This window comes from Papio anubis, chromosome 14, assembly GCF_008728515.1.
Source record: "Papio anubis isolate 15944 chromosome 14, Panubis1.0, whole genome shotgun sequence".
NCBI lineage: Eukaryota > Metazoa > Chordata > Mammalia > Primates > Cercopithecidae > Papio > Papio anubis.
This window is the reverse complement of record NC_044989.1, coordinates 33,275,301-33,302,981: the sequence shown is the minus strand read 5'-3', so window position 1 is coordinate 33,302,981 and position 27,681 is coordinate 33,275,301. Positions and strand designations below refer to the sequence as shown.

The 27,681-nt window shown below is 41.1% G+C and overlaps 1 protein-coding gene across 5 annotated transcripts in view; it reads right to left on the bottom strand.

Moving 5' to 3' along the window:
* The window catches only part of RASGRP3 (RAS guanyl releasing protein 3), a 133,779-nt gene that overhangs the window by 66,463 nt on the left and 39,635 nt on the right, over positions 1-27,681 (bottom strand). For 4 of the 5 annotated variants that reach the window (XM_009183970.4, XM_017947422.3, XM_017947419.3 and 1 more), the window contains exon 1: positions 20,077-21,969. The exons of the other annotated variant lie outside the window; for it this stretch is intronic. The gene's annotated coding sequence lies outside the window, so the exon portion shown is untranslated. Of the gene's footprint in view, positions 1-20,076; positions 21,970-27,681 lie in introns of those variants that run through there. 5 annotated transcript variants of the gene reach the window in all.

The following is a 27,681-nucleotide window of genomic DNA, read 5'->3' as shown; positions in this document are numbered from 1 at the left end:
TCAATTTACTATCTAATTTTTAAGAGGTATTTATTAAGCACACACAGAAAGTACTCAAGGGCATACAAAGACACATATCTTCCCACAAAGAGGTTAAAGAGCAGAAGATTTCAGTAGATACATTTAGAAATGTCAGTAATAGACCAATGAATCTTGAATGTGATCCAAATCTGGAGATTGCATTTATTCTTCTGTGGAATGAAAATAAATGCATGTCATGTTATTAATGTCCCTAAAACAATTTGGGGGAATGGATAGTACACAAAAACATTTCCACCAGAAGTTTTGCTAACAGATCTACTAGTCATAATAAGGATGCTGAAGAGTTGAAATAGTAAGTGAAACCACGCTGGGACTAAAATTAAAAAGAGAACCTCATCAGCTTCTGTGGTAATTTGTGGGGATTTCACAAGTCTGCAAGTTCACAATTTTAGACCCTTGCCAATCTTTATCTCACCACAATATCTCATTTCTACTGGCTTCTTTTCAAACTTTGTTTCTAATCTCTAGGTCAGGAAACGGGGCATATATATATTTGTTTGATTATCGTAGCACCCTTTAACTATTAATCACGCAAAACTTGAAAGTATTCACCAAGCATTTAGGTAAAAAGATACTTCTCTACTACTAAATGTAACACAAACTATTTTATTATTTATTGAAACAAAAACACAAATTAAAATGTACAAATCTGACAGTAACTTATTACTACGTACTTGAATTGGGAGAAAAAGAAAAAAGCTACCATTAAAAAATCAATGAGTAGGAAAAAAATGCTGAAATATCTAAAGCTGTATCTACACTTGAAATGTCAAGAAATACTCAAGACCCAAAACGTATCGCTTTCATGTATCTAAAGCAATGTGATGGGAGTACAGGTTTGTTTTTTTGTTTGTTTTGTTTTGTTTTTGAGATAGGGTCTCACTCTGTCACCCAGGCTAGAGCGAAATGGTGCAATCTTGGCTCACTGCAACCTCTGCCTCCTGGATTCAAGTGATTCTCCCATCTCAGCCCCCTGAGTAGATGGGACTACAGGCATGCGCCTCCACACCTTGCTAATTTTTGTACTTTTTGGTAGAGACAGAGTTTCACCATGTTGTCCAGGCTGGTCTTGAACTCCTGACCTCAAGTGAACCACCCACCTCAGCCTCCCAAAGTGCTGGGATTACAGGTGTGAGCCACTGTGCCCAGCCCAAACATTTATTTTTTGACAACTAGAAAATTCCTCATGTCATCTAGATATATCCAGATCTCCATATCTTTGTTGTAACATAGGCCCTATCTGAATCATTCTAATGAATTCTTTATTAAGGACCATATTCACAGCAAGATGACTACAGATGCCATAAGCCTGACATCAGCAATATCTCACTTCAATGTGCTATGGATCCTAAAAAAATCATGCATTCCATATTAACCCAAGAACTCTGGCTCTGATGCTTCAGGAATGAAATGCAAGAGCAGAGTTCCTGTCCACACGCTATAAACATTGTCCTCAAATGCCTTGCTTTTAAAACTTTTTTCTCTTTATCTGATAAAACCTATTTAAAGACATACAAATAATGAACCACGAATCTTTGTACTTTCTCCAAATCGAAGATGGTGCAAGCTAGTAAGTTCCACCTCACTCAGCATCTACAGGTTATAAACAGATTTAGCCCTTAGATGTATGTTTTTTGTTAGGCCCATACAGGATTGGCTCTCACAGAGTTTCAAAAATTTTGAATTAATTGTGAAAATTTACAAATCTGAACCTTTACTTTAAAAATCCAGTTTTCTAGATTCTTGTGGAAAAACTGGTTCTGCTAATTTTAGGGCTGCATCTCCATGAGGCCACATTTGGATGGAGCTGAGCAGCAACTGACTGACTCCCAGTTCCCCAAAGTCCCTCCTACCTTCTGCTGTCTCCCCAAATTAAGACCAAGTGACATTACCATTTACCATCCCATTAAGTGCCTTTTCTCTTTTAGTAGATTTAAGAGGAAAGTGAACTATCACTTGTTCCAAACAGAAATAATTGTTTCCTTTTTTTAAGAGACGAGGGCTCATTATGTTTCCCAGACTGGTCTCAAATTTCTGGGATCAAGCAATCCTCCTGCCTCAGCCTCCCAAAGTGCTGGGATTACGAGCACGAAGCACCATGTCTTGTCCAGAATTTTTCTTATTCCTAATTAATTTCACTCATTACATCATTATAATATCTTCCTGGTCCTGTAAACCAGGGGTCCCCAACCCCTGGGCCATGGCGTGGTCCATGGCCTGTTAGGAACCAGGCTGCATGGCAGGAGGTAAATGCGGGTGAGGGAATATTACTGCCTGAGCCCTCCCTCCTATAAGATGAGCTGTGGCATTAGATTCTCAAAGGACTTCAAACCCTACTGTGAACTACACATACAAGGGATCTAGGTTGTGTGCTCCTTATGAAACTCTAATTACTGCCTGATGATCTGAGGTGGAACAGTTTCATCCCCAAACCATCTTCCCAACCCCTACCGCCTGCCCCGTCCATCAAAAAACAGTCTTCCACAAAATCAGTCTCTTGTGCCAAAAAGTTAGGGATTGCCGCCGTAGACATCTGCACTTACAAGTGCTAGCTCAGGCTCACTGGGCTGCCTACTGACACCACAGATGCAAAAGCTAAGGAGGATCTTTCAAAGTGCAGATCTTTGGAATGTTACTGTTTGTGGACTGGACAAGGAAGAATGACAAGACAGTTACTATGCTTACTTAAGCCTTCTGACATATGTTTACTCAAAACGTAATTTCAAATTGCAAGACAAATTTCACCTCTTGCCTGAACAAGAAAGTAAATTCGGAGATTTCTGCAGCATTTGTCAAGCTTGGTTATTCTAATTTTTTTTTTTGTTATTTATTTCCACTTGTAATATCCTCTATATGTCTAGATTGCCTTCAAGTTTTAGAGTTTCTTCAGATTTCTGGTTTATTCTTTTATATTAATAGAAAAAGTTATCATAATCAGCAAAATAGGCAGTCATTAATGTTTTCTAAAGAGCAGGGGACTGGGTGCCAATGCCCCCTCAGTACTTTACTTTGTAAACATTTAGAGAAACTAGAATGTACATTGGGCTACCTGAAAAAAAAAATATGTACCTGTTCCTGCTTAGAGGCAAACATTTTCAGATTCCACACACTATAGTGAGTATATAGTTTCACTCTCTCCCACTTCCTCTCCAGGTCGGTTTGGATTTGTTGACTACAACAAGTCACAGCTTACTTTTCCATGTCAGACTCAAGGAAATCATAGATATTCATCACTGTAGACCCTTCAGGATAATTTCCTGTAGGATAATTTCTAGCCCTTAGAATGAGTCACTTGTATAATTAGAGACTATACAAGTTGAACTGGTACTCTACTTTTGTTGTTGTTTGTTACTCTAAAAAGAAAAACCAGAAACCAGGGAAGGGTTATTTACTGGTCAGTGCAGCTGTGAGCCTTGGTGTCTAAGCACCTGGTTTCATCATCTTGGTAATTCACGTCTTCTGATAGTGTTTTTAGTCTACACAGAGAAAACCGTAGCTCCAATAGAGAAAGAGGTTGTGCTAGTAGGCGACACGGAATATTTCCACTTTTTAAGGGGATTTTTTACTTAGTTGCCAGTTTAACTACCTCATACTATAAAGGAGAGCCCCAAGGCCAAAATGATAAGGTGATTTGCCTAAGTTGTAAATGGTGAGTTCATGAAAGAAAGGAAAATATTCCATCATAGTGAACTTCTATAGAATCCAGATTCATACTGGGGCCTCTAAGACATAAAAAGTATATAAGGCAGTAGGCTAATTTTGAACTAATGCACTTGCTTTAAAAACATCTGGGTTTTCTGACACAAAGTCACCCTTTGGCCATTTTGATATGGAGAAATGAAACAGCTATATGCTATCATCAGTCATGGAATTTCTGCTCACTGGTCTGATTTCAAGGGAATCTATTTTTTTTAATTTTGTAAAGATTATTGTGGTCATCTCTCCTAGTCAAAGCCTTTTTTTTAAAGTCAGCAGTCTGGTCTAAAACAATAGCAGGGATTTCAATAAAAAGCTCTAATCCCTGGCTATTGGGTGCCGGGCATCTGAAGCAGGTCTGGATGTCTGTGAGATGGGTGAAGGTGACTTGGTAGAGGTGAGCTTGAGAAGGTGGAGTCTGGGAACTCTAAATGGGTCTTGGCACAAACCACTGGTTCTCTGGCTCCAACACTTGGGTCCTGACACTGTTCATTTACTCCTAGCACATTGAATCCCACAGATTTTTCTGGTTTCTTTTAGCCACTCAAACCTTGGCTTCTCTTTTCAACTATTCCAGAAAAGACTTTCAAGTGCTGCTCTGCACAGTCCAAACTCACTCTGACAGCACCAGTAGGGACTCTGCCCCTGCTCTCCCAGGTGTTGGACCAGCTAGTCTGCATACCGCAGCTCTCACTGTCGTTGTCCCCAAATTCTACCCACATCAGACAATGGCAGCTTTCTCAAGAGGGATAGGGATGGGGTAAGTGGATTTGTCTGGAGCGAATGCTTCCCACATGTCAGTTGTTTAGGGCTCAGGTGGCTCCAATCTTAGCCGTGCGGAGATACTTGCCTACTTTACTAAATGGATGATTGTGTCTAGGAGGATGCATGCCTCTTATTAAATGCTTAAAAGGAAATTCAAAGAGGCCCCTTGGTTCTAGTAGACAACCAGCCCAGTGAAATGAACACCTAAAGAAGAGGTACACACTCAGCATGATGGCACATCATCCTTCTGGGTGACCTTCATACTTCACCCTGTCACTGCGGACTCATGAAGCCTGGGCAGAGCGAGCCAGGTGTGATACTACTGGCTGACCTGCTTCGGTGTACCAAGGCTCTCATACACCTCCCCAGAACATTCGCTCACTGGAACGTTCCCCTCCCCATCCTGGTCCCTCCATGGATCGGTAAGCGTGAGCACAGCTACATTACAGGCCAGGGCAGCTTCCAGGATAGAGACCTGTCTTAGCCCAAGCTGGTATAACAAAAAACCATAGACTGGATGGCTTAAACAACAGAAATTTATTTCTCATAGCTCTGGAGGCTGAGAAGCCCCTGGTGAGGACTCTCTTTCTGGCTTGCAGATGGCCACCTTCTTCCTGTATTCTCACATGGCAGAGGGAGAGAAGTCTGGTGTCCCTTCCTCTTATAAGGACACCAGCCCTATCAGAGATTACAGCCCCACTGTTGTGACTTTGTTTAACTGTAATTACCTCCTTATAGGCTCTTCTTCAAATACAGTCACACTGGGGGTTAGAGCTTTAACATGTGGATGCTGGGGGCACAAAATTCAGTCCACATCTAGGCTGCCAACCAACGATCGGAGATCTGTACAACCCTGAAATCATACACAGAATTTTGTGTATTTGTGTCCATGGGCTTCTTTCTAGGGTAAAGGCCCATAGCCTTCCTTGGGGGCTCGAAGGGGGTCTGTAATAAAAGTTTCATAATCTCTACTCAAACACACAAAGGCCAATTGCCCCAGAGGATTTCTGAAGAAGACAAAGGGAAATCAGTATTCTTGAGGTTCTACCACTCAATGTTATTTTTTATTACCTTAAAGCAAATGAACTTGCCCAATGCAAAAGGGGAGGAAAAATAACTTCACCTCCTGATTCTCACCATCAGCTGTCTGGAGTCACAAAAATTTAAGATACTGAAGTTTTCATCTCCTCTCAAGATTCCATGAGCAACCTCAGACTGAACATTCAATTCTGAAAACAGGTTTTCTCTTTCACAGAAGTACCTATGATCCTGTCCAGGTCTAGATCTACTACTCCTGACTCCTGCCCATGAAGTTGCCTCCTTCTCCACTTTGTTCACCCCCGTTACCCTTCAGCACCTTGGCCAGATGCCAGAAAGTCCATTGTGCTCTAGCCTAGGCCTCAGCCAGGGGCTACTGTACTGTGCTGTCCACCATCCTCACCTGGCACCTCTCGGTGCAGGGCAGCTAAGAGATGGCTACAAGGCTGCATAAACAATTATATAATTCTAGCCACATCACAAAAACACTATCCAATGGTAGCTTTCAAATAAGATTTATAACAATGAGGACTGTTGATATTTTGTTGGCTCACAAACAACAGGAGTTCAGACGCAAATGCAATGTAGTCCTCAGACTAAGGAAATTGATAATGCATGCGATCTCTACACCATCTTGTGTGCAATTCTGTATGTAGTTAGTGTCTTTCTCCACAGGATATTAAAAAGCAATTACCTTTGTCCTTTAAAATGCTTTGGCAAGTAATAGCATTATTTCTATGTTATGAATAAATAAGTTGGAATACAACAAGATTAAGTATTAATACATTTCCAATTGATTAATCAATCTACCCGTCAACCAATAAGCAGTTATTAAATAGTATCTTGTTTCTTTTTTGTTCTGGGTGACACTTAAGTGTTACTTTTTTTATTTTTATTTTTTTTCAGACAGAGTCTCGCTCTGTTGCCCAGGCTGGAGTAGAGTGGCACGATCTCGGCTCACTGCAACCTCTGCCTCCCAGGTTCAAGTGAGTCTCCTGCCTCAGCCCCCCAAATAGCTGGGACTATAGGCAATGCACCACCACGCCCAGTTAATTTTTGTATTTTTAGTAGAGATGAGGTTTCCCCATGTTGGCCAGGCTGGTCTCAAGCTCCTGGCCTCAAGCAATCCACCTGCCTTGGCCTCCCAAAGCTCTGGGATTACGGGTATGAACCACCTGCCTAGTCTAAGTGTTATCTTTTAATATAATAAAAGTGTAACTCTGACAACAAAAGCAGCTCACTCTTACCTTGTCACAGAAAAAAACAATGTGTCTGTTTTAGGCCCAGTATCCAAATCTATCCAAATCATTCTTTACTGGCTAAACAAATATATCTCTACCTTCCAGACATTATGCCAGGGTCTGGGTATCCAGCAGTGAACTAAACAGGCCAGGTGAGAAACTATGTGTGAATCTTGAGTTGCAGTTACATATACAAATTGGAACTCCAGGGAAAGATCTGAGATGGAATTTACAATTGGGAGTTATCACCAGGTGAGCAGCATTTAGCGCCATGGCAATGGTTCAGATTGCTCAGGGAGCAAGTATGAAGAGGCAGGACAAGAGGACCCACTCTTAAGCCTTGGGCTTTGCAACATGTAGAGGTCAGAGAGGGGAGGAGAAGCAGCAAAGCATCTTGAGGAGCTCCTGTCAGAGAAAGAGAAGGAAAACTTAAAAGCACGCTGTGCCATGAGGCCAGGGATAGAATGGAAGCTGAAGCTGTCAATCATGTTGAATGCTACTGCGAAGTTAAATAAGAGGAGAAGGGGAAATTATCTGCTTTTTAAAAATTTAATACAAGAAGGTCACTGGTGACCTTGACAAAGGTAGTTTTACAGAACTGTGGGCAGAGGCTAAGTTGGTGTGAGTGCAAGAGTAAATGAGAAGCAAAGAAACAAAGATAACGTGTGTAGAATATGAGCGCAACAAGTTTGTTTAGAATTGCAGTGAAGAGAATTTGGCAGAGGTTGTGGCAAGCAAAGGATATTTTTATAAGATGAGAGTTACTGAAGCACACTTATGCACTGATGAGGAGAATCTAGCAGAGGAAGCTGAAAACTCAGAAGGAAGAGAAGATAACCAAAGGGAAGCGGATGGGTTCCAGTTACAATATGAAAGAAGGAAGAAAAAGAACGTGGTTACAAACATGGCTAATAGTTAGCAAGGGGAACATGAGAAAGAATCTCACAAATCAGAGATAGATAGTCATCAGATTGGCAGCAAGGGTGTATCAAATCAGCCTGCTCTGATGCCTTCAGTTCTCTTTTCCTGAGTTTTTGAAGATGAAAAAAGCCAGAAACAGAGAAATGAACTTCCCAAGTCCCAGGATCAACTGTCCCATGACTTATGACCTAAAGATCCTTTGTTCCGTCCTAATCAGCAATGTGTCAGCTGGGAGCAGTGGCTCACACCTGTAATCCCAGCACTTTGGGAGGCTGAGGCAGGAGGAGTGCTTGAGCTCACAAGTTCAAGAGCAGCCTGGCCAACATTGTGAAACCCCCTTCTCTACAGATGATAACAAAAATTAGTCAGGTGTGGTGGTGCCTGCCTGTAGTCCCAGGTACTTGGGAGGCAGAGGTTACAGTGAGCCAAGATTGCACCACTGCACTCCAGCCTGGGTAACAGAGCCAGAGGTTGCAAAAACAAAACAAAAACAAAAACAAAAACAAAAAAAACCAGAAACAACAATGTGTCCCTCATTGCTTTGAATATTTTCCTGCTGGCTAAATATCAGTATCCTTGCCTGCCAACATTTGATCTTTTGGACATCAAAGAGTGCTGTCAGCCTGTGTTGTGAACCACTCAACGTGGCTTTTCATTCTGAAGGACTGGCCATTTGACATCTCATTTCCACCCTGACGCGGATGCAGCAGTATTTCTGCAAGTGTATTAGGCCATTGCCACTTACTGCTCAGCAGCAGACAAGCAAAAATGTTGCATGTAACTCATCTAAAGTGTCTTTGAAGGAGTGTTTGAGTGAGATTTTTAATTGTTTCACATAGATCGGGATTTCTCAACCTTGGTACTATTGACATATTTGGTTGGATAATTCATTGTCATGCAGGGCTGTCATGAGCATTTTGGGATGTTTAGCAGCATCCTTGGTCTCTACTCACTAGATGCCAGTAATACTCCACCACCACTCCCAGTGGAGACTACCAAAAATGTCCCAAGACATTGCCAAATGTCCTTTGGAAGGCAAAACCACTCTCAGTTGAGAACCACTGATATAGACTGATGCCATAACATCAAAATGGAAACCAAAAAAAGTCAATCAAACCCCTAAAATCTTTTCTAGTATCAGAATGTCTGTTTCTTGTGTAGGCAAATGCCTGGCTGTTTGACTGAATTTTTCAGTTTCCATATGAATACTCGATGTCTTCATCAACAAAAAACATTTAAATGAACATGTCTTTTAGACATCATTTCAACTTGATTTTTAATTCTTGAACCAATCAGCAAGATTTAACATGTCAGAATTTGACATAATTGAGAACATTTTAAAGCTTTCTAGGTCCAAATGGACTCCCCCGCCTGACTAACTGGCGGATTTTGGCCCTTGTTTTATTCCTGTGTTAATCATTTTCAGTTGTGTTTTATTTTTGCTTTTTGTCATAAGCTGCTTTAATCCTCTTCTGGAGGAAGTCAGCGGGTAAATGTGAACACAGGCATTTTTTCTTCCATTGTGTATAGAGAGTTCTTTCTTGTCAGAGAATTTTACCCCCTTTCCAACGGCCCAACTCCTCGGTCCCATTGAGCCTTGAGCAATCTCACAATGACTTGATACAGAAGGTATTACCTTTTTACTAATAAAGCATCTTCTGTGTTCTATTATTACTATTCAGAGTTGTCAGAGGTAAGGAGTGATGCTCAATGAGAAACTATTAGAAGTAATTTGTTCTAGTACAAAATCTGTCAGTTACTGGCACAAAGCTTGCATTTTTAGGTGTCAGTTTCTTTACATTCAAATTCAACTAACATTTATTGAGAGGAACGTGTTTTGCCAGGACAATACTTGATAGTTACTCAAAGGCTGTTTTGTAGTAGAATGTGGCTGCTCTGTATGGCAACAACTTTTGAAAATCAAGAGGTTCTCAGTTTCTTGCTTTCATAAATAATCAAGTAAAAATCAACTATGAATTGTGTTAATCTTTCTTGAATCACGGCTTTTCCCATTGAGAAAATAAATGTATAAGTTTAATCTCTCTTGTGTAAAGTATAAATTCTGCAATAACAAACTATAGTTGGTAATATACATATATACATGATAAAATGTTTAGGAATGAAGTGTACTGCTGTCTGCAACTATGTTGCCCAGGTTGTTCTCAAATTCAGGAGCTCAAGTGATCCTCCTGCTTCAGCCTCTCAAAGCGCTAGAATTACAAGCATGAGCCACCATGGCTGGCTTTAATGGCTTTCTTAAGGTGGAGCAATCAGAATTATTCTAAATGCTCTGAGTCTCAAAGTTCTATTGTTGTTTTCTTGAGATGGGGTCTCACTATGTCACCCAAACTGGCTTCAAACTTCTGGGCTCCAGAAATCCTCCTGCCTCAGCCTTCCAAGTAGCTAGGACTACAGGTGAAAATCTCAAAGTTTTGTTTGAGGGTAGTAGGAAGATATTTTTTTATTTGTTTCCTATAGTCTCTGTATAATGCTGAACCAGGCTAACTGCTTTTCAAGGAATCCTTTCCCTATAAGGCTAATGGCATATTCATATGCTGATTATTCAAATTAAAACCTCCAAAACTTCTTTAACCTCCCTCCTTTTCTGCATACCCAAATACAATTAATCTCAAGAACTATCAACTTTACCTTTTAAACATTTTGAAAATTCTTCCATCCTCTCTATTATCATTGTCTTGATTCAAACCTATCTTTGGAGTCTTCTTTTGGTCTTTGGTATTTTTCTTTCTCTGATCTGTCCTCCTTATTGCCTTCAGAGATTTTTTTCCAGAATGTAAATGTACTCATGTCATCCCTCTACTTGACAAACTACAATAATAGTTAAGAATTATTATTAATTATTTTGGATGTCTGAATGACATTGTGAACTTTTTAAGAGAACTTATCTTTTAGAAACACATACTAAAATATTTACAGATGGAATGATGAAATATCTGGGATTTACTTCAAAGCTAATATGGGAAGAGGAGAGCATCAGTAGGGATATAAATTAAATAAGAATGACCATGAATTGAAAATTGTTAAAGTTAGATAATAAATGGGGGTTAATTATACTATTTGGTCTATTTTTATATATGGTTGAAATGTGCCATAATAAAAGAATTCTTTTAACTCTAAACAGTTCTTGAAAATACTGATACGTTTCAGAAGGGCAAACACTACTGTTAACCACCTGGAACCACCTTATCTTTGCTCCTTTTCTCCCCTCCATCCTCCACCATGTACTACTCTATGACTCAGTTCTATCAAGTTACATGTTATTTCTGGAACACACTCTTTCAAATATACTCTTTTTCTTCTTGAACAATGACTTTTGATCCTTTTATACCCAGCTTAAATGTCACCAACCTGAGGGAATCATCCCTGATTCATCCTGATACAGTTAATTATCTCCTCTCTCTGAATTCCCACAGAACATTTTGGAAACATCCTCTTTTACAGAAATACGTTTATGTATTGTAAGATGATTATTGTAACCTTTTAAAAATATTGATCTATTTAACTAAACAGTAAAATCCTATGGGATAAATTCTGTATTCTTCATGTTTGTGCAATATGCAGCACAAAAGCATATGCTTAGAAATACCAAGTGAGGCCAGGTGCAGTGGCTCATGCCTGTAATCTCAACACTTTGGGAGGCCAAGGCAGGCAGATCACTTGAGGTCAGGAGGTCAGGAGTTCAAGACCAGCCTGGCCAACATGGCAAAACCCCATCTCTACTAAAACAAAATACAAAAATTAGCTGGGTGTGGTGGTGGGCACCTGTAATCCCAGTTACTCAGGAGGCGGAGGCAGGAGAATCACTTGAACTAGAAGGCGGAGGTAGCAGTGAGCCGAGATTGTGCCACTATATCCCAGACTAGGTGACAGAGTGAGATTCTGTCTCTCAAAAAAAAAAAAAAAAAAAAAAAAAAGAAATACCAAGTGAATCATCTTGTATGAAAATATATTCTGGATTTTGTCCCTTACTTTTGTTACCTAAATGTAAATCCTGGATTCTACTAGACTGTAATTCCTGAAGTTTTGGTTGAGGAAAATTTCTAAAACTGGTGATTAAAGCTCAAAACAATTTCCCAAATATATTAGCCTCTCATCCACAGTTAGATGTGAGATGGTATTCCAAATAGTTGCAGAATTTTATGCATGACACATGTCTCAGTCATCTTTGTAGCTGAAAAAGACAAACCTTCAATTCTTACATAATAAATCCACCATCATTGGCTTAAGTCAACCAAAGTTCCCGCAAATTCCAAAGAGAGGATGAAAGCAATATTCCTCTCTAAAAACATAAAGAATTAAAATGCATGAGATGTTTTACACTGGTTCTGCTTCAAGGTCTGCTTGGCCCTTTTATCTATCTGTAATCATGGCCCCAAGAAACATTTCATGGGAATGAATATGATTGTCCCTCTTAGTGCCAATATTATGTCACTTCTTGTAAAAACCAAATACATTTTAAAGCAAACTGTCACTGCTAGTTAATCAGCTAGTCCAACAGTCAAGATCTTTTCCACACCTGTCACCATCTGAGATAGTATAATGATTTTTGAGTGTTGCCAAAGGCTTAGCTCTGCAGTAGCACCCTGCCAAAGATACAGAGCAGCACAGTTGAGAGAACACCTCAATAATAAAAACTGAATGTGTTCTGGGTAGAAGCTAAAAAGAGACTGCAGGGTGCAATTACAAATCCAGAGTCCAGGGATATTTCTTTGTCCTACAGCATCCTTTTAATATAAATGGGTATGTAATAGGCATGACATGACATAATATCAATTGACATCATAATATCAATTGACAAGGACAGCAGAATCCCAACTCCACAGAATGGCTTCCCTTTTCATAGAGTTTTGTTGTTGTTGTTGTTATTGTTTTGAGATGGAGTTTCACTCTCGTTGCCCAGGCTAGAGTGCAATGGCACAATCTCGGCTCATCGCAACCTCTACCTCCCGGGTTCAAGCGATTCTCCTGCCTCAGCCTCCTAGTAGCTGGGATTATAGGCATGCACCACCACACCTGGCTAATTTTTGTATTTTTAGTAGAGACGGGGTTTCTCTTTGTTGGTCAGGCTGGTCTCAAACTCCCGACCTCAGGTGATCCGCCCGCCTCAGCCTTCCAAAGTGCTGGGATTACAGGCGTGAGCCACCGCACCCGGCCGAGCCGAGGGTATCAGCTTTAACATAGACACAGTGAGAGACAATGTGATTGGATGAAAAAGGCACCTACTTTGTTTCCAGGCAGACTAGGACTAGACTCTTACTCACTGACTTGTGACCTTCTACAAAGTATATGACTTCTCTAAAACTTATTTTTCTCTTCTGCAAGAGTGCTAATGCTGTCTACCTCTGAGTGATGTGAAAATAAATGTTGCTTTATTTCCTCTCTCAATAGCAGACACAATTTAAATGCCTACAAGAGAAGGAAAGTAGAAAGACAGGAATTCATTTCAGAATCAAGAGTGACTGGGGAGAGAAATGGATTACAGAGAAATCTCCAGCACCACCATTCAGACTGTGCACTGTCCTTGCCATAAAAAAATAATGATCTCTAAAACATCCTGTCAACTCAGATGATTTTGAACGGCAAGCATTCCATGCATAAATGGAATACTTTCTACTTTTAAAAAACAGAACTGAAAGCTGAGCAGAATTCAAAGTTCAGTCAAATTGAACTCATGGTATGAGTTTTCCAGAACCAAATATGGAGATTATACCCAATTCTTATTTAAAACTGTTTAAAAATTCTTGAGTAGTTTATGAGCTCCAGAAATCTATATTAACTTGAGACTTGAAGAGATTCATCCCCGATAGTCACAAGCAAGTTGTTAGAGTGTGGCCAGAAAAGGACATTTCTTCTTTACTCCTTTCATTCCAGGTCTAGGGAGTTCTGTAACACCAACCCACCTGTGCACATGCCTAGGAAAGAATTCCTCCTGGTGTCTTCCCAAAGTTCATTTATGTCAAAGACTCCAAAGAAACTTGGTTCAGCCAAATTTGAATTGCTGGATGGAGGGGAAATTTTTACTTTCTCAAAACAAAACAGAGAAGTGACTAAGCCAAATTTTTTTTTTTTAATGGAGTCTGATTCCATCACAGATTGATCACCTCTTTGCCTGAGTTCTTCCATAGCTTGTCACTACTCCTTTTGGTCAATTCATTAACTATTAAGGTCTCTAGCATAGTACAAACACCCCAAATGGGAAAAGGACAAGCAATTAAAACTGCATACACACAATCAAATGCAGTTGTCTGTGATTTTTGAAATGATTCAACAACAGAAAAGTAGTGACTAGGCCGGGCACAGTGGCTCACACCTGTAATCCCAGCACTTTGGGAGGCCGAGGCAGGCAGATCACTTGAGGTCAGGAATTCAAGACCAGCCTGGTCAACATGGCAAAACCCCGTCTCTACTAAAAATACAAAAATTAGCCAGGCGTGGTGGTACGTGCCTATAGTGGCAGCTACTCAGGAGGCTGAGGCAGGAGAATCGCTTGAACCTGGGAGATGGAGGTGGCAGTGAGCTGAGATTGTGCCACTGCACTCCCGCCTGGGTGACAGAGTGAGAATCTGTCTCAAAAAATAAAAATAAAAAAAATAAAAAAATAAATAGTGGCTAAAACATGCTTCTGGGATTAGATATGAATTTAATTTTTTTCCATATTATTTTCCCTACATTATTAGTTTTCCGTCAAAGTTGCACTTGGAACATATTAAGAGTTGAAACTCTGAGAACACTTACAATACTTTAGCAAATCAATGGCATAATGATCTTTCCAAGGGGCTTAGAACCTACTGTGGGGTGGAGATCAAACCACCTAAACCAACAAAGATAAGGCAGCATTTGACAAATAGAGAAGACTTCAGAAAATAAAATTACCAATCTATTCAAATAGAAACTTAAAAGATGGGATATCTACAACCACAGAAATCATTTATACATTGAGTTGAATTCTCCATTTACAATAGGGGCATCAAGGTTTCTATTACCCCACATTCTACAGACTACAATCCAGGAAGGTATACTTCCAACTTACTATTTCATATTCTTTTTTTGTAAATCATAGTTGTTCCCTTTTGTCCTCTTGAAAGGTGAAGAAAATTCTGATTATCACAGTAATCACTAAAGAAAAATGCTCTTTGAGTCAGCTCAGACATTAAATGTTTTTCAGGATATTTTTTAATTCGAAGAAGGCTACCTTTCACATTCATACTCAGAAAAAGTTACTTTAGAAAGAAACTCTATAATAGAGACTCTTGTCACAAAGCTGTCCACATGTTTTTCCCCTACCTCTAAGCCCTGGCCATTACAACATGCACTGTAAAATCATCAGGCAACATGAACTGCCATTTTCATGACCTTGCCAACATTCGGATGATGCTGTCATACAATGAACTGAATGGCCATATTGGGAAACTGACAGATAGTGAAACATCTCCATTATTCAAGCAACTTAAGACTCTCTCAGTTGTGGGCAGATAATCATGCAGAGGGAAATGATCACAATGGACACTATTCATGGTGTTTAGAGTATATTATACCTCCACAGGAATAAAGGTGCTGTACCCAGGCAGAACTTTCAAGAATGCTGATGGTTTTGTTGGGCAAGGAGAGTGCACACTGAAGAGCAGACTGCAGTTTTCATATCACAGGAAACAACCAAATTGTCTCTCAAAGCTGAATGTTACATCATGCCATAGTTGGTATAACTCCAACTTGACCACATGAGTCTTCAAGACAGAAAAATGATCACTAAGTTCCTTTAAAAATAGTACCCTAAGCTAGCCAGGCACAGTGGCTCACGCCTATAATCCCAGCACTTTGGGAAGCCAAGGCGGGTAGGATCACCTGAGGTCAGGAGTTTGAGACCAGCCTGGCCAACATGGTGAAACCCTGTCTCTATTAAAAATACAAAAATTAACTGGGTGTGGTGGCGCACACCTGTAGTCCCAGCTACTCAGGAGGCTGAGGCAAGAGAATCGCTTGAACTTGGGAGGCGGAGGTTGCAGTGAGCCAAGATCGTCCCACTGCCCTCTAGCCTGAGCGACAGAGGTGGGACTCCGTCTGAAAAAAAACAAAAAAAGTTACCCTAAGCAAATACTGTGTACTGCCGACTAAGCTGACCCTGTTTCCAAAGTCAAATGTCCATAGGCTTTGGAAATATCATGAGTGGCATGTCGCAAATTGGTCATCCATTCACTCTTTGCCTATCAGAAGAGAATACAAATTACACAACTTTTTATCACCAAAGATAACTCCACAGATTATGTAAGTGCATGGTCATGAAATAGTTGAAATTGGTCTTTTTCTGAAAGATGGCATAACTAACAGAAAAAGCTTGGCACTTGGAGTCAGTAGACAGGAGATATAGTTGAGCTCTGACAGTTACTTTTCCCATGACCATAGACAAGTCACTCATTTTCTCTCGTCCTCTGTTTCCTCTTGGAAAACAATGGTGATGATACCCTCCCTTTTTCATGGGATTATGTCAAGGTGCAAGAAAGTGCCTTATGCCAGTATATATAAATGCAGAGGTTCATCTTCTCAATACCAAAGATGTGTTCAAAGATCAAAGCACAGTGACTCTACACACTACAGACTCTGAAGCTATAATAATCACTTGAAACAGCAAAAAAATCCAAAGACTTCAAATCCCATAGAGCAGTGGGAACATGACACTGGATCTGTTAACTCCAGAGACTGTTAGTGAGAAATCAATATCAAAGGAAAGGAAGATTCAAGAAAGTTAATTTTTTGGAAGCAGATGTCTTAGAAACACATAATCAGGCAAAAATGAAGAAATAAAATAGGCATTGTATCCCAGAATTTGTTTCCGTATTGTAAAAGGTCCCCCAAAACGCATCAAGTATGACCTGTGGACTCTGTCGTGATTCTGAGTCCACTTCACATGTACCCATATGACACCCCTGTACAATGCCAATTTCTATGGAAGTGAGCAATTCCTAGCAAGGACTGGAGGCAATTCCCAGGGGTTGTGGCCTAGCAAACCACATCACTGACTACTACTGAGTTGGGCTTAGTTTTAGAGGCAGCAGGCAGGTGGGATTAAAGATTAAAAATTCCTCTTTCATGCTATAAATAGCTTGATCTTCAAAATGTGCAATCTTGTCAGAATGACCTTGCAGAAACATTGATAACTTTCTCAGAGATATCCACACATGGCATACTTGTGCTCGATTTTCCTCCTGATTATTCAAAGGTCCCCTGCTGATTATGTACTACCTGGTGCTCTTTCCCATTATCTCCAACCCTAATTTTGACACTTAACCTAAAGTGGAGGAATGCGGGCAGCAAGCGACATTTTTAAAAGGATTCAGGAGGAGGCAGGTTTCTTAAGGGCTCTGCATGTCTGATGACCCAGAAAATCCACAGGTTCATGGCCCACCCATGAGACCGCCAGAATTTTAGATATGCAACTGGTGTGCAGAGAAGTGTGACTCAGGGTAAATGGCAGGTGCAGGCAGCGGAGAAGAGCACACCTCTCCTCCCTCCCTCCTGCCAGCTAGTCCCCTGCCCTGTGACCCACCCCCTACACCCACAGCTCAAAAAAATGGAGCAGAGTGGCAGAGTGCATGGTTTCTATTCATCAGCAACCTACTCAGACAACCAACCTTCCAGGCTGAGTACAGGGAACGGGTCTGATAATAGCTTTATCAACACTAAGCCAGCCATTTGGGGTGGGGCATGGGCGGAGTGGCTGTCTTCCAAAGGAAAGGAGTGACAGGAAAAATGGAGGGAAAGGCCAGAAGGGGCATGGGAGCCGTGTGCTGGAGGTTAATAACAAAGTTCCCAGTTGCTGTTCTTACCAACATCAGGACCGTCACTGAACTATTTTCAAAGAGAAAAACATGTCACCAGCCAGTGATCCTATAGAGCTTGGGCTTGGACTGTCCCAGGGGGAAACCTAGCCCTTCCTGTCATGGAGAACTCGAAGAGGCCATAACACACATTGTGTGTGTAATCATATCGTGCTGGAAATACTCTCATTTGCATGTTGTGAGTTTTTAAATTTAAATGTGTGGGATTCCACTTTTATTTTTTAATGTCTACAGGTTCTACAGTCAGATCCAGGTGTCCCTCCTGTCTGTGTTACGTATGGTCAAGTAACTAAGGGGTTTCTGAACCTCGGTTTCCTATCTATAAAACTGGAATAATAATATATAGCACATAGAGTTATTGTGAGGAGACTATGAAAATAAATACACTTGTTTAGCACATCATTTGGCATAGTAGGTGCACAATAAATGTAAGGGATTGTTATTAGCATTGAAATTATTATGGTAATAGTCGTAGAAGCCTCGAGCTGTCTCTTCTGGCTCTGCACTGTGACTTCAATAAATTTGCTACAGTTTCCTCATCTTTGAAATGAAAGAGTTAAATTGCACATTCTGTCATTCCTATCCTGGTCAAAACGTCTTTGAGTCAATGGATGTGCTATCTGCAAGTAAAATCATTATTTTTTATTATTTTGCTATTAATATTTTGAAAAGTCAGGGTATCACGGGTTTTTCAAAAGAGTCTGTTGGCTCTCAAAAATATAGCAGTTGGATAATTCAACTGCTCCCATTTAGACCTTCCATTTTATTATGGGAGGCTCGATGATTCCAGAGACACAGTTTCACCAGAGGGTTCTCTTCCACTATCAACCTGTGGAAGAAATGAAACTATACCAGGAACAAACTCCCTAAAGAATGACTCAGGAGGACCCCCCTCCCCCAGCAGTCAGACAGGGAAGTCACAGACCACATGGCCACCGGCTGACCCAAGGACCTCACACAAATGCCATACCGAGGAACAGTGAAGAAGTTGGGACTATTTTTCCTCATTGGCCACTCTAGGTTTTGTGGATTCTTCTAAATTTTAAGGAAAAGAAGGTGGAGAACTTCTCAGTGTCAGGCTAGCCATTTGTTTAGACAGGGCATCTGAAAGTGCTTCCATCAGAGAACATTGGTTGGTGTGGTACCCAAGACCCACTGTGTTAAGGGAAACTCGACCACAGAAGTGGCGTGCCCTGGGTCAATTTTAATCCATTCTCCACAAACAACAAGGGGCGGTAAAGATGGGGAGAGAATAGTGTTCCCTCATGGCAGGGGGCAGAGGGTGAAAGAAAATCGTATAACTTGAGCCTGTTTGAGAATCCATTTGTCACACGAGGAAACAAGCGCACTCCAGGTTGTCCTAGGCTTATCACAAGCAAAACAACTATTTGGTGAGACTTCAAATAAAAACAGCCCCTCTCTACCCGCCCTCCTCAAGGTCCATGCAATCTCCAGAAACAGGAACCTGTTTGGTTATCTCCCTGCAGCCTCTGATTCAAAGACCTGTCACTTTGAGAGGTTTACGTCATCAGTTTAGAGCTCTGCCCTCTCTCTTTTCCCCTTTTGCCTTTCCTCTGAAGCATTCTGTCTGGTGACTACCAAGGAAGGACAAAAGTCGCTGAACAACAGCTCAGTTCCAGCATGGTGCCTGCTTTGCTGCTCTCCCAAGAGCAAGCGCCATTACTGCTGAATGAACCTGAGAAAGAGCCGGTCCTCTCTGTAATTTGGATGCCAGGCCTCCCAGAGTTAATCATCAGCTGCAGGCAGCACTTTCCCAACCAGGTCATAAACAAGGAAGAAACAGCCCGAGCATCACGAAAACACTAAAATAAGGAAGACCAGGGGCAACTGAACATTTAAAAGTAATGAAGGTGAATTAGCTTGTTGGGGGGGAAATAAAGTAGCTATAAAATACAGCTTTCAATTAGTTGGAAACCATGCAAGAAATCTAAATATGATTTCTAATGTGAATCTAAATATTATTGTGTCAATCTTCTATACTGCAGACAGTTCTACACAGTTAAATGAAATATTCTCAAAAATTGCATAGGAAAAGCCAAGTCAGCCATACAACAAATTCACAAGTTATTTTAAACAAGTATGTTTTCAGGTTTCAGTGGTAGAAACAGATTAAAATCAAATCTAGTCATCAACTCACTTCAATGAAGTCTCTACTTCATAACCTGAATCTTGGCTTTGAACCTAAACACCATGGACCAGAAAAGTCCCGAACACTGGGAAACAAACTCGCTGTTTCCTAGACAGGAGTGAAGCCACATGCCCCGTTCATCCTCAAAGTTACAAGATACCATTGCCGAAAATAACAGGTTCTGAAAAAGGGCTGTGAAAACACCAATGGCTGTTAACAGGTACAAATAAAATATCTCCTCCTATCGTGCCAGAGGGAAACCACAATCAAAATAATAAGTTTTTGGTGGCTTGCAACACACACACGTACACACACACACGGAGAGAGAATGAAAGAGAGAGAGAGAGAGGAAAGTTCTCTAGTTACTTACTGGGGTGGTTTTGTCGTGGTGATATTTTTCACATCAGCACTCTGCCTGTCCAGCTGCCAAGTGCCGGAGCACGCCGAGAGCAGCTGTTTCCTTCAGGCTGGGGCTCTCTGAGTCTTAACCAGTCACATGTACCTCCTGATAAATACCGCCCGCCACCGTGCCAGGAGGTCAGAAACTGAAGATCATTCTTCTCCTCACTTGCAAACCACCTCATAACCCCTAAGTTGGCTCGGCCATCTCATAAGCATGCAGAGCAGGACATTCCACAATTTGTTTTCCTTTAGTGACAAAAGCCAAACAGCTGATAAGTCACACTGGAGGGCAGGTCACTGCAAGTGGAAAGTTAAATGTGTTTGCGTGTGTGTGTGTGTGCAGGGCGGGCGACTGGCAGGCTCCATGCCCTCTCATTTCACTGAAGTTTTCACTGGGGCTCTCCAACAGCAAGAGAAAGGATCACCAACTGACACAGCAGGTGGAAGTTACTCTGTGTTAACCCCGGAGTACAACTGTTTGGTTTCGTTTTCTCAGAATTCCAGGCTCCAGTTTGTTAGACCAGCCACAAGCCTGACTAAGTGGCTGGTGCTGGGGAAGGCAGACCCTCACTCATCATCTAAGAATGCTTAGGTTGGACTTCAAAGTCTGGGGCTGCTAAGCCAAGGGACTCTGAGGAGCAAATATGGGAGGGGTTAATGAAAACTATCAAAGGCAGCTTTATCAGAAGAGCTGGAAGAGCTCGTGGAAGTTATTTCAGGTGGCTTTAGACCAAACTTCCGCATTGTTATCTGTTGAATTGCCTCGAACAGTTGAGATTATCATTGAGTGTGAATGCAAACAGAAATTATCACCAAGTCGACAACGCACTTTACAGACGCGCTGCTGCCCCCTTTGGTGTGCTGGGAACTTGGAGCAAACTGCCGTTTTCTGTGCTGCTCGCAAACATGACAAACCATCCCTGATGTTTCGTTGAATTCATATGTCTCACCTGAGCTGATGTTCCTACCCTTCCCTTTTCATCCTCCCTTCCAAGGAAAGCCCTTGAAGTATCTGACTTTGCATAGTGTCTGACCTTGGATGTCTGACTTCTTGCTATAGTAAGGGTGACACTTCCCCCAATCAGTGTCTGAGCCCGCCCTTCAGGTATGACATAGAGGCAGCCTATTTGGCAAAGTGAACATCCAGAAAAGACGGTTGAAGTCCCCTAGGGGATTTCTGAACCATAACGAGCCTGTTAAACTATTAACCCTGATTTTTAATACATAATATCTTACTCATCATAAGAGCCTGTGTGAGTAATCTTTTATATTTAGGCTTTGTCTCATAATAATTTACAGTGTTAATCAAACCAGAAATTTCCCTCCATACAGAGGATACAGCGTTTTCTAGAATAACAGAAAAAGACAAAAACCCTCGGTCTCAGTAATTTGTTGTCAACTTGTGAGAGCCCAAAGAGCAAATGGGAAAATTTTGTAAGCACCAAAACAAATCCCTTTCTCAGCATTTAAAGTTAGGAATAGAAATAAACTTCAGATATAAAAATGCAGTGCACTAAAATACACATTTCCTTCACAGGCATTTTTGTTTATGTGTTGATGTGACAATCTTCAATTAGAAACAGAAAAAGAGGCCTACTGAGGATTTGAAACATTATTTTGATTTACTTATCCACTTGTATTTACGGTAATAGGAACTTTTGTGATCTGATGGCATCCATCAATCACTTTGTTTACAATTGACTGGGTTAATTATTCTGATGATTCATTGCATGCCACAAAGTTAAAGAAAGAGAGACTTCTAGAAACTCCTCAATGCCCAACAGAGACAACAGCCTCAGGAAAGGTAAGTAGTAGTAGTCCATTTTTGCATTGCTATAAATACCTGAGACTGGGTAATCTATAAAGAAAAGAGTTTAATTGGCTCGCAGTTCTGCAGGCTATGCAGGAAGCATGATACTGGCATCTGCTCGGCTTCTGGGGAGGCCTCATGAAACTGACAATCATGGTGGAAGGCAAAGCGGGAGCAGATGAGCCACATGGCCAGAGCAAGAGCAAGACAGAGAGGGGGCACTTTTAAATGACCAGCGCTTACCAGAACTCACTCACTATCGGTTGGGCGTGGTGGCTCATGCCTATAATCCCAGCACTTTGGGAGGCCGAGAAGGGTGAATCACCTGAGGTCAGGAGTTCGAGACCAGCCTGGCCAACATGGCAAAACCCTGTCTCTACTAAAAATACAAAAATTAGCCAGGCATGGTGGCATGCTTGAGCCTGGGAGGCAGAGGTTGCAGTGAGCCAAGATCAAGAGTGCACCACTGCACTGCACTGCAGCCTGGGCAACAGAGTGAGACAGACAGACAGAAAGAAAGAGAGAGAGAGAGAGAGAGAGAGACATAGACAGAGAGAGAGAGAAGGAAGGAAGGAAGGAAAGGAAGGAAAGGAAGGAAGGAAGGAAGGAAGGAAGGAAGGAAGGAAGGAAAGGAAAGGAAAGGAAAGAAAGGAAAGAAAGAAAAGAAAAGAAGAGAAAAGAAACTCACTCGCTATCATAAGAACAGCACTAAGAGGATTGTACCAAACCATTAATGAGAAATCTGTCCCTATGATCCAATCACTTCCCACCAGGCCCCACCTCCAACACTGGAGATTACATCTCAACATGAGATTTGGGTGGGCACAACATCCAAACTATATCTTAAGTGTAAAGCAGGAGTCCTCAGCCCCCATGCCATGGATAGGTACCTATCTGTGGTCTCTTAGAGGCCAGGTTGCACAGCAGGAGGTGAGCAGCAGGCAAGCGAGCATGACCATCTGAGCTCCGCCTCCTGTCAGATCAGCTGTGGCAATAGATTCCCATAGGAGCATAAACCCTATTGTAAACACTGCATGCTCCTTATGAGAGTCTAATGCCTGATGATCTGAGGGGGAACAGTTTCATCCTGAACCCATCCCCATCCCCCCACTCCCAGTCCGTGGAAAAATTGTCTTCCATGAAACTGGTCCCTGGAGCCAAATACATTAGGGACCACTGGTGTAGAGATTCTTTTCTAGTTCTATAGCAGGAGAGGAAGGGATGAATCCTAAATCTTCCCTATGAAGCAAACTGTTAACACAGAGGCCAAGACCCAGGACCCTTTCAGTCAGAGTCCAGGACTGTGACTAAAGGTTCTACAATGACACAGCCTTGCAAAGAAATGGGGGAGAGCCCATCTTTCTGCCCACACTCCCTACCAGTTCCAAGCATTGCCTTCGACTCAAGAAGAGGTGCCCTACTCCTGTCAAGAGGCCACCTCCCACCTGGGCTTTGTGTCTCACCATGTGTCTCCCACCTGCTTAGGACTCTGAACAACAGCCATGCTTTCCCTTGCTCTCAGCGCGCACTCCTCATTAGCTAAACATGCTCATGTTCTCACATTGTCTTTTTATATCCCAACAGTCTTTCTGATTTTTGCTCTTTTTTTTTTTTGAGATGGAGTCTTGCTCTGTCACCCAGGCTGGAGTGCATTGGTGCAAACTGAGCTCACTTTAAGCTCCACCTCCTGGGTTCATGCCATTCTCCTGCCTCAGCCTCCCGAGTAGCTGGGACTACAGGTGTCCACCACCATGCCCAGCTACATTTTTTGTATTTTTAGTAGAGACGAAGTTTCACCGTGTTAGTCAGGATGGTCTTGATCTCCTGACCTCGTGATTCACCTGCCTTGACCTCCCAAAGTGCTGGGATTACAGGCATGAGCCACCGCACCCAGCCAGCCTTGCTCCTTTAATTACCGCCCTAACTCCTGCATTCCCTCCACAACTAAGCTCCTGAAAAAATACTTGTCTCCACCATCTCACATCCCATTTAGTCTCAACCTGCTTGTGGCTTGGCTTTTTCCCCCCACTTCACTGAAACTGCTCTTTCCAAGTCCCCAAAGACCAAAGGTAACTGAAACTTTTAAAATTTTTTTTTTCTTTTAATTTTTTTGAGACGGAGTCTTGCTGTGTCACCCAGGCTGGAGTGCAGTGGCATGATCTCAGCTCACTGCAAGCTCCGCCTCCCAGGTTCAAGCGATTCTTCTGCCTCAACCCCCCGAGTAGCTGCGACTACAGGCACGTGCCACCAGGCCCGGCTAATTTTCATGTTTTTAGTAGAGACAAGGTTTCACCATGTTGGCCAGGATGGTCTTGAACACCTGACCTCGTGATCTGCCTGCCTCAGCCTCCCAAAGTGCTGGGATTCCAGGTGTGAGTCATCTTACTTGAACTTTTGGCTCTGTTTGTCCCAACTGACCAAGCACCCCTTGAAAAACTCTCGCACAGTGTCTATAAAATTTTACTACTACCTCCTTCATCCTCCGGTCTGGACTTCTCTTCTGCTATCTGTCCCTTAAGTGTGAAAATCCTCTATTCTCATCTTGCACTCTTACCATCCCTCATATGTTCTGATTTATTACTGAAGGTCTGCGGTGATTTCCTAATTAATCACCTTGCCTCCAAAAAGCCTGTCTCTGCTCTCAATGTATGTTTTACACGCTAGGACTGAAAGCCTCTCAGGGCCATCGTAGGCAAGTTTGTATCCTCAGAACCTACGACAGGGCTTGACTCCCACTCTAGCTGCCTGCTGCTTTTGTACATTTCACTGCGGTTGCATTTCTTTCTGTATTATAATTAGGTCTACATGTGTGTGTGTTCCATCCAAACGTTATCAACCTAAGACAAAGCTTATGACTAATTCATTTTATATCCTGCAATGCCTAATACAATGCCTGGCATGTATGAGATACATGGTGGAAACAATTCTCAATGAATAAATGAATAATTAAAGAGAAGGATCTTCTGTCTAGCCCATTAAGAAAAAAATATAAGAAGAGTTTGTAAAACTTGATTTTATATTAGGCTACCAAAAAAAATTGTAAGTAATTTCTTTCCAAAAGAAATTGTCAGACCACATTCTATGATCACACTGTAACAAAACTATGCATTAATTACAAAAGGATAAGTCAAAAAGACCCCAAGCTCTTGGGGAAACTTCAGAGTTCTTAAAAAAAAAAAATCATTGATTGGAGAATAAATTAAAAACACAATTACAGAATGAATGCTTAGAAGGTTTCAGTGATGAGAATACCACATATCAAATATTGGGAGACACAGCCAAAATAATAATTAGAAGCAAACTGACCCAGGAAGAAGTCAAAAAAAACAACAGATCAGTAACCATGGAAAAATGTAAAAGTTAATAAGAAATGATTTCCAAAAAAAGCTTTTAGTTTAGATTACTTACACAATCAAGTTCTCTCTGAACTTCAAACACAATTAATTCCCATGGTATATGAAGTGTTCAAGTGGACAAAAGTAACAGAAAGCTAACGTAACACTCTCACTTAAAAAAAAAAAACTGATAAAGCATAATAAAGAAAAGCACAGACTAACTTCGTATGTAAATATAGGTTACCCTAAAGATGTAAAAAGTAAGGCTGGGAATAGTGGCTCACCCCTGTAACCCCAGTGCTTTGGGAGGCCAAGGTGGCAGGATCACTTGAAGCCAGGAGTTTGAGATCAGCAGGGGCAACATAGTGAGACCCCATTTCTACAATCTAAAAAAATAGCCCAGTGTGATGGCAGATGCCTATAGTCCTACCAACCTGGGAGGCTGAGGCAGGAGGATCACTTGAGCCCAGGGGTTCAAAGTTGCAGTGAGCTATGATCACACCACTGCACTGCAGACTGGGCAACAGAGAAAAACTTTTGGATTGCCACAATCATCTTGAAAAGTCATTCGATAAAATTCAATATCAACTTTTTAATTAATAAAACAAAATTAAAAGACTGATTCTTAACATGACACTCACGTTAATTCAAATCTCAGATCAAACACAGGCATCATACTTAGTGGTAAAATACTAGAAGTATTAATGTTAAAATCAAAAACAAGAAAAGCATGCTCATTATCACTACCATCCATTTAGCACTCTTCTAGACATTTGAGCCACTGCAACCAGGCAAGAAAAAGAAATGAAAGAAGAATTTTGTGAGAAAAATGGAGGCAAAAATATTCAACCTGCAGATTGAGTAATATTCATTTTCTCAATAGAACAAACTAAAATTTGCTTCTACATAATTAAAAAGTGAGGTGAACAGTTACAAATAAATATACAAAAATATATGTAAAATAAGTATACAAATTAATTGTTCTGGCCACAGAACAATTATATGGAAATACATGAAATTTTCTATATAACCCACAAAAACTTAGAAAATATAATAGAAAATAATTTTTGGCCAGGTGCAGTGGCTCACGCCTGTAATCCCAGCACTTTGGGAGGCTGAGGAGGGCGGATCACAAGGTCAGGAGATCAAGACCATCCTAGCTAACATGGTGAAACCCCGTATCCACTAAAAATACAAAAAAATTAGCTGGGTGTGGTGGCAGGCGCCTGTAGTCCCAGCTACTCGGGAGGTTGAGGCAGGAGAATGGCGTGAGCCCGGGAGGCAGAGCTTGCAGTGAGTTGAGATCGTGCCACTGCACTCCAGCCTGGGCGACAGAGCGAGACTCTGTCTCAAAAAAAAAAAAAATTTCTTAGTTATGGTATTATTGATAATAGCAACAACAAAAATAACATTTCTAGGAATAAAAAAAGTGAATAACCTATATAAAAATTTAACTTTACTGAGAAAATTAAAAACAGTTTGATACATTTTTCTGTATTGGAAAATTTTTCTCTATTGGAAAACTTAACATTGTAAATATATTAATTCTCCCTCAAATTAATGTATAAATATAATCAAATTTTGCTTAAAATCCCAAAGAAATTTTCCAGACAGGTCAAAAATCCTAAAGTTTATTTTAAAGAATAAAAAACTGAGAATGGTAAAGAAAATTTTAGAAAAGAACCCTGAGGGAGATATTAGGTACTAAATAGGCTAAAAATAGCGAGAATTTAAAGTTTGGTACTGGTGCCAAAAGAAGTAGAGCAGTGGAACAGAGCCAAAAGCCCAGAAATACACATAGAAGTACTACAGTAAAATGTTTATTGTATTTGTTAAATACGGTTTTTAAACCCAGTGGGAAAAGAATGAACTATTCAATAACAGGTTAAATCATTAACTATTAGGAAAAATAAAGATGCAATCATTACTTCATGCCATACACAAAGTAAGCATGGTAGACTAAAGAGTTAAACGTAAAAATGATGTACAGCCAGCACAGTGGCTCCTGCCTGTAATCCCAGTACTTTGGGAGGCCAAGGTGGGCATATCATCTGAGGTCAGGAGTTTGAGACCAGCCTGGCCAACATGGTAAAACCCCTTCTCTAGCAAAAATATAAAAAACTAGCTGGGCGTGGTGGTCCATACCTGTAGTCTCAGCTACTCGGGAGGCTGAGACAGCAGAATTGCTTGAGCCCGGGAGGTGGAGGTTGCAGTGAGTCAAGATCGTGCCACTGCACTCAGCCTGGGTGACAGAATGAGACTCCATGTCAAGAAAAAAAAAAAAAAAAAAATCGCATACAAACTTGAAGAGAATCACGTGATTGGTTTTATAATCTTAAAATTGTTTTAATCATGATTAAATACTTTTGTCCTGAAAATGTTTTAACCACAATCACAACAGAAGGAACTATAAAGACAAAAGTTCAAT